Below are 7,716 nucleotides of genomic sequence, written 5' to 3' on the forward strand. Positions count from 1 at the left end.
TTTCTTTCTTGTCTTTGAAGCAATATTTGACAAATGGTTTTTCGATTTTCCATCTGTCTTTCATTCAACTTACGTGGCACCGATTTTCCACACTTTTGGATTTTTCCCATAGCTTTCAAACGGTCAGAAATTGTTTGTTGTGCAACATTTAGCATTGCTGCCATTTGCTTCTGACTCAAAGTAACATCTTCATCCAATATTGCTTGCAATTCGGCGTCTTCGAAATTTTTTGGTGGTCTTCCACGTTCTTCATTTCTTACATCAAAATCATTGTTTCTGAACCGTTGAAACCATCTTTTGCATGTTGCTTCTGATAAAGCATGATCACCATATGCCTCGACAAGCTTTCGATGCGACTCTGCAGCACTTTTTTTTCAAATGAAAACAAAAAAATTAATGCTTTCCGCAAATCATCACTTTCTGGTACAAAATTCGACATTGTTAACACGATGAAAACATATGATGTTGTTTGTTCCATGACTTGATGTATGATAAATATCTTTAAAAGATGTCATACCAACCAAACAAAAAAAATTAAGGCTCGTTCACAACAAATGTTCTCTATCGACACATTTGTATCTTAACGCTCATTTCATACCGGTACACCTGGTAAAAAAGGATGGAAACGAATAAAGATCCTGTTCCGGTTAAAATGTATTTCCCAGTCTGTAAGATAGCTATTAGTTGCTCCAATCACCTCCTCTTTGAATAAAATCTTTGTCCCGCCAGCTATTTCTTCAAATTGAGAAACAAATAGTAGTCCGAGGGAGTCAAGTCTGAAAATAGGGGGGATGTGAAACGAGTTGGAATCCTATTTCCAATAATTTAGCGACGACAACTGCTGAGGTGTGTGCTGGTGCATTTTCGTGATGGAAAAGGACATTTTTGCTGTTCAATCGCCGGCGTTTTTCTTGCAGCTCGGTTTTCAGACGGTCCAATAACGATGAATAATATGCACCTGTAATAGTTTTACCATTTTCCAGGTAGACGATGAGGGTTATCCCTTGCGAATCCCAAAAGACAGTCGCCATAACCTTCCCGGCCGAGGGAATGGTCTTCGCCTTTTTTGGTGCATATTCTCCCTTGGTAACCCATTGTTTAGATTGTTGTTTTGTCTCAGGAGTGTAGGAGCGTATCCATGTTTCATCCACTGTGATGAAACGACGCTTGAAGTCCTGTGGATTCTTCCTGAACAGCTACAAACCATCCTTGCACTAGCAATCACACGCACCTTAACTTTTTTGCCAACCGTCACCATATCATGGATTTTATCAATGTTTTCTGGAGTCTTAACCTCCACAGAGCGTCCAGAACGTTCAGCGTCACTTGTGCCCATATGGCCACTCCGAAAATTTTGAAATCACTTATAAAATAATCGAAGGTGCAGAGTCACCGTAATGTTTATCAAGCTTGTCTTTAGTCTCCTGAGGCGTTTTGTCTTTCATAAAGTAATGATTAATCACATGATCTTAACATTCTCGAAGTGATCGACATATTAACAAGCAAAAATCATTTCCCAATGCGTCCCCTCAAAGTAAAACTACAGTTCCGCCATTTCAAACTTAATGCATAGGCCCATCCCCTAACTTGTACCCTTTTCATACACAGTTATTTAACACTGGTCCTTGAAATCACATTTCTCTATTCCACTATTACGTGTTTGATCTCTGGAATTGTTAAGCACTGTGTGATTCGTACATCACTGTTTATGCTATTACGATTCATAAATAAGTTTATCAATAAAGTCCTATACAATTCATTTTGTCTTATAATTGTATTCCACTGTGCATGCTTGCCCCTTTGTTTCTAAAAACAAAATAAAATAACAACCGTATTTTACCTGTAACATGTGAAATTACTTGCACAGATGGTACTGATCTTCCTCTGCCATTGTTTACGATTCTATTCCCATGTCCGTTGCATACGTTCTTAAGCGCGGGCTCCCGTTTTCCTCATCGGCGCCGGCGCCAGTTCAGCTGAGTTCGTGCAGGCCTGTGGTTGCCAACCACTTCGCCCCGTGGGGTAAAATGAAGTTTTCTGAGGGGTAAAAACTAAACGATTTGTTCAAATCTGTATGAATTGCTAAGGGACCAAACTGCTGAGATCATCGGTCCCTAGACTTACACACTACTTAAACTATGTTAAAAACAACACACACACATGCCCGATGGAGGACTCGAACCTCCGGCGAGAAGCGCCGCGCATTCCGTGACATGGCACCTCAAACCGCGCGGCACTAAACGATTTGATTTTGTTTCCGTCACGAAACTAAATTATTTTCAAATGATCATTACCAGTATCACAATTTTGCAACACTCTAATACCGATTATGTAAGTTATCAATAATTACTTTTTCTCAGTTAGTAGCATTAATCGGGTGGAGGTTACAGGTTCCTCACATTGTCCACCCACTACACACGTAAGTTGTGCTTTCTCCCACTAGTCGCTGTTGATAATAGTGTGACATATGCATAACAAATGCTAAATATCTCAAGAAAATTTCTTCTCCAAGTTGTAGACAGAACTTGCCGTCGTTCAGAAATTGCTTCATTACTAGCTTCGAAACAGATAAATGAATTAACTGACAGCAGGGCACAGCAGTAACTACATAAGGCTGCACGCATTATTATTATTATTATTATTATTATTATTATTATTATTATTATTGTGATTATTATTATTAGAGTGGTGAGACACAAGGCATTAACAGCGTGAAGTCCTCCATTTTATGCTAGTTCAGAAGTAGGTAGTCCAGCAATAAAGTGATTCACAAACTGTGAGTATAGTGCACACATCTGAACTTGTTTGATTTTAAATGGGATTGCAGGGTGCAGGTCAAGCAATGAAGAGGATCAATTCAGGGAAAGTATGTTCTGTAGCACGTGTCTACCCTCCCTGTGGATAGTCAGCTTTCTTATCTGAGAAGATAGAGAGGTGGCGCAGTGGTTAGCACACTGGACTCGAATTCGGGTGGACGACGGTTCAAACCTCCTGATTTAGGATTTCCGTGATTTCCCTAAATGACTTCACGGAAATGCTGTGAAAGGGCACAGCCGAATTCCTTCCCCATTCTTCCCTAATCCGATGGGACCAATGACCACGCTGCTTTGTCCCCTCCCCCAGATCGACCAACCGGGAGTAACTGAAAGTTCGAAGTGGTTACCACTCAGAGGGGATTTCGTGTCCGGTTCGAGCTTTCCTGATAGAAAACAATGTTCGAGTTCGGGTGTCAAACTTTAGAGCGTCAGGTTCTGCACCAAAAAGAGACTCTATTGGCCGACTCGGACTGTAATAACGCCAGAAAATGTGGTGCAAGTTAGAGCGTCCGTCGAGCAATGGCCAATGCGTTCAGCATTTGAACATGCAGCTACCGTGGGACTGTCGGATAGGAGTATAAGAACAATCCTGCACAGAGATCCTCATATGCATCCACAGTAAAAGGTAGTCACCCAAGAGCTAAGTGAGACAGATTCTGAAACTCGCAGAGATTTGTGCGAGGAAATTCTTCAGAACATTCCCCCTGATGCTTTTTTGATTTCTTCTGATGAGGCCTACTTACACTTGTCGGATACTGTAAATAAACAAGCTTTCTGCTACTGGGGAGCAGAAAAGCCTCAGGAATTTCACCAACGAGCACTTCGCAGCCATCTGTGACAGTCTGGTGTGCCGTTGCTGAAGTTGGTGCGTCTGGTCCGTGTTTTCGAAGAAAGTGGCGCAAAGGTAACAGTTAATTAAAATCGCTACTGTCGCGAGATAGAGACCTACTTCCTACCTAAGATAAACAAGTTTGTTTGTGACCATGAAAAGGGAGAAGTATGGTTCCAACAAGATGGAGCCACAGTTAACACTTTTCGGCGTTCTGTAGAAATTTTGGGAGAGTTGTTTTCTGGGCGTCTCTCTTTTCGTGAGGAAACATCGTCTGGCACCCAAGATCACCCGATTTATCATTTTGCGATTTTGTTCTGGGGAACACTTAAAGATCCAAGTGAACAAACATCGTCCCCCAACCCTGCAAGCACTTAAGGAGGTAATCATCCAAGAAGCGGCCACCATTCCACCGGAAATGACACGAAGAACCACAGGCAACTTTTGGACAGGCTCTACCAAAGGGTCAATAATGAAACACGTCATTTACCGGACAGAATATTTAAAACCCGCTACTGTAAAATGGCGCCGGCTGGAGTGGCCGAGCGGTTCTAAGCGCTACAGCCTGGAGCCGCGCGACCACTACGGTCGCAGGTTCGAATCCTGCCTCGGGCACGGATGTCTGTGTTGTCCTTAGGTTAGTTAGGTTTAAGTAGTTCTAAGTTCTCGGGGACTGATGACCTCAGCAGTTAAGTCCCATAGTGCTCAGAGCCATTTGAACCATTTTTTGTAAAATGGCATACTATTTGTTGGTCACAAAGCCAAGTATTTTGTCTGTATCTTTGTTTGCTTGTTTGTAACAACCTTTTGATATATGGGAGGTCTTCTCACCGGATCCTGTACTATTACCTGGCAGGCCCAATCGAAGAGCTATCCGCTGTAACACCACCGCCGTGTTTACGTTCGAGAAGCCGGGATGGGACGTAGCATCAGCGTACACTTCGGTATTCTTATGACTAGAGCACTGCCACATTGCTACACGTCTGCAGCGAAGAGCCAGGCAAAAAGTCAGGCTAGGGTACTCCTATTTTTTTAAGCTGAGTAACAACGGACGGAAATGCTTAGAAATCAGTGATCTGAAACAATTGAAGTATAATATCGAACAGTTTAATAACATTACGATTAAATTAAGGGCTTCAAACAATTCAAGTTTCACAAAATGGCACTTTGACCGACATGAGCGAGCGAAGTAGCCACTTAGTTTTAAGCTCAAAAATAAGGGATAAAAACCTGTTTCAACAAATAAGTAAACATATTTTATTACAAAACATGGCCCCGAGCTAAATTATCTATACTTTTCACAACTGAAATTAAAAGTGTGCTCCTGCTGTACAGAGTTCTTGGGTCCAGAGAGAGCGCAACTGGCACTAAATCCACTGCTCTTCTGACCTTGAAGCTGAAAATTTTTCTTCGGAGTACATCCACACTGTTTTCATCATTGTAGTCAAAAAGTACTCTTCTAGGCTTGGGTTTCCTGCGCTTTGCACTTTTTTTTACTGCCTCTCTCTTCTTCGTCTGCTTTCTGTTTTTCCTTCTCTTTACTTCATTTTTCTTCTTTCTCTGTATTTTCCGGTTGGAGGTCACTCTTAGAAGCACTTGGTGTATCAGCACAGGGCCCTTCTTTCGGCCGTTGCTGTTACGTTTTCCCCCTACACAAAGCGCCGAGAAGCCACCGCTGAAACAGCCACTTCATCCTCATTGACGCCATTACACAAAAGCTATATACCCTCTTATAGCAAGACCGAGATTTCAGTGAGTAAAGTTGGGTTATGGAGTCAAGATACGACACTTTCAACACAATTTCCCTTTCCACGATAAATACATAAACGGATCGCTTACCTTATTCAATAAAATATGTTATAGCTCCAAGGAGTGCCACAGAAAACAGGTCAACTTCATGGGGAAATGGGCCCTCCAGGCAGAATAAGTTAAAGCATTTCCCTCGCCACGCGCCTTGTCAGAACCTTAAAGCCCCCAGGACCCCAAGGGCCACTTTCCCCGTAGCGGCTCTTCCATAGGTCAATACCCTGCACAGCGCAACTGGAAATCCTGTTTGACAATACTCCTCGTCCGCTAGAAGTCTACCAGCATTTATTCGTAGTACAATTTGTATGAATCCAACTTTCATCTACGTAGACCACTGTCTAATTCAGTTCTTACGCTTCATATATTCGTAAAAATGTATTGCCTTTTTTGAAACTATGTCGTCTCGTTTTACATAATAACACGTTTAATACAGTACGTTGTGAAAACACATGTAATACAGAGAAATATTTTTCTCACAAGTGGAGGACATAGGTCGAGGATGGGGTACGTAGCTGAAGGTTCCAGTCATCTCACAATAAAGTTGTTCACACTCGTAGCCCTCCATTTGGCGCTTCATACGGTAACAGGACAATAACGATTTTCCTATGAGCAGTTAAACTGGTGAACATATGCATGGTGAGATAGTCGAGTGTGTATAGCTCTGAAGCTCAAGGATAGTTTTTTTTAGTTTGGCCAGCGTCGAAATGTGTTGATGTATATCACCAAAAGTAAGGTAGATGTTGTTTACATAGTTCCGCGTAGTCAGCGCGTACACAGCTTTCCCACTAGAGCGTGCCCCACTAAGCACAACAGCGCAGGCGCAGCGCTCGTCCGTCTCCGCACTACGGGATGGCGCTGCCTTAGAGACGGACCAAATTCTGCTTCCGCCGATCCGCTTATTAATATGTAACGCAGCCAATGAGATTGCTGCTAAGTAGAACCTTTTCTCCTCGCGGATCACACTCGCGCGGGTGATACCTGAACGCGTGAGGTATTATAACGAGTGTACAGACCTCCGATTAGTCAGTCTGCATTAGTCTGTATCAGTCTATAATCAAGTTTCAGTCTGCACCTAAGAAGATTATCACATTCCTGTACATAGCCATGAAGAGAAATGTATAGACACTTTGTCAAGTATCAGAGAGATATGTGAGAATAAGATTAACGTACCAATACCAAAGGAACTTCAGATTGACAATTGTAAATAGCATTCAGAATCAAGTTACGTAATGTTTATGCTTGTTATTTTTTTGATAAATATGTGTGAAAATTAATCAAGTTCTGTTTAAAGTTGGTCACCATCAATCTGCTACTCTAACCGTGCAAGTGGCATTTCTATCGTCTGACCTAATGGCAGAAGATAAAAACACCACGATAAGACCACGAGACATATTGCTGACACTCGCCTACTTCGTTAGAGCGACAAGTCAAATAATCTGATGGTGTGTGTACCGAAGGTCTTACAGTACACACACCACAGTAGAAGACCGTTCAATTTAAGTGAGACGATTGTTTAAGACCGAAAATTAATTTTTTAAAAACAAATATACCAGAATTTTATCCAAGTAAATTTACTCTTAAAGTTATTGAAAATTGAATGCATTGAAGGTATTTGTCATGCAGTGAATGTAATGAAGATGGTTTTAAGATATTATCAAAAACGAAAGTTCAGCAAGAATAAAGAGCAATAGAGAAGAGAAAGACTTATATTCTTCAGCACTGTCAAAGCCATGTTCCTCAGTGTACGAGTACTACCTTACGACCTTACAAAAAAATTCAAATGGCTCTAAGCACTATGGGACTTAACATCTGAGCTCATCAGTCCCCTAGACTTAGAACTACTTAAACCTAACTAACCTAAGGACATCACACACATCCATGCCCGACACAGGATTCGAACATGTGACCGTAGCAGCCGCGTGGTTCTGGACTGATGCGACCTTACACTCTGAGTTACTGCGCATGGTGCAAAACCAACGTACATGACGACTGCCACACTACAAATAATGCATTGTAACATAGTAAATTAATTTATATTTACATGCTGTGTATTTAATATGAAATCAATTGTTTTCCTCTCTTGGTTATATACATTGCAATCAGTGTAACGAAGTCTGCTTTCAGATATTATCAAAAATGGAAGTTCAGCAAGAATGGAGAACAACAGAGAAGAGAACATTTATGTTCTTTAGCAGTGTCAAACCCATGCTCTTCAGCGTTCTTAACTTAGGAACTTACACACTGCGTTATTGCAGAGTTTCACCG

Source organism: Schistocerca gregaria, chromosome 2, assembly GCF_023897955.1.
Source record: "Schistocerca gregaria isolate iqSchGreg1 chromosome 2, iqSchGreg1.2, whole genome shotgun sequence".
Taxonomy (NCBI): domain Eukaryota; kingdom Metazoa; phylum Arthropoda; class Insecta; order Orthoptera; family Acrididae; genus Schistocerca; species Schistocerca gregaria.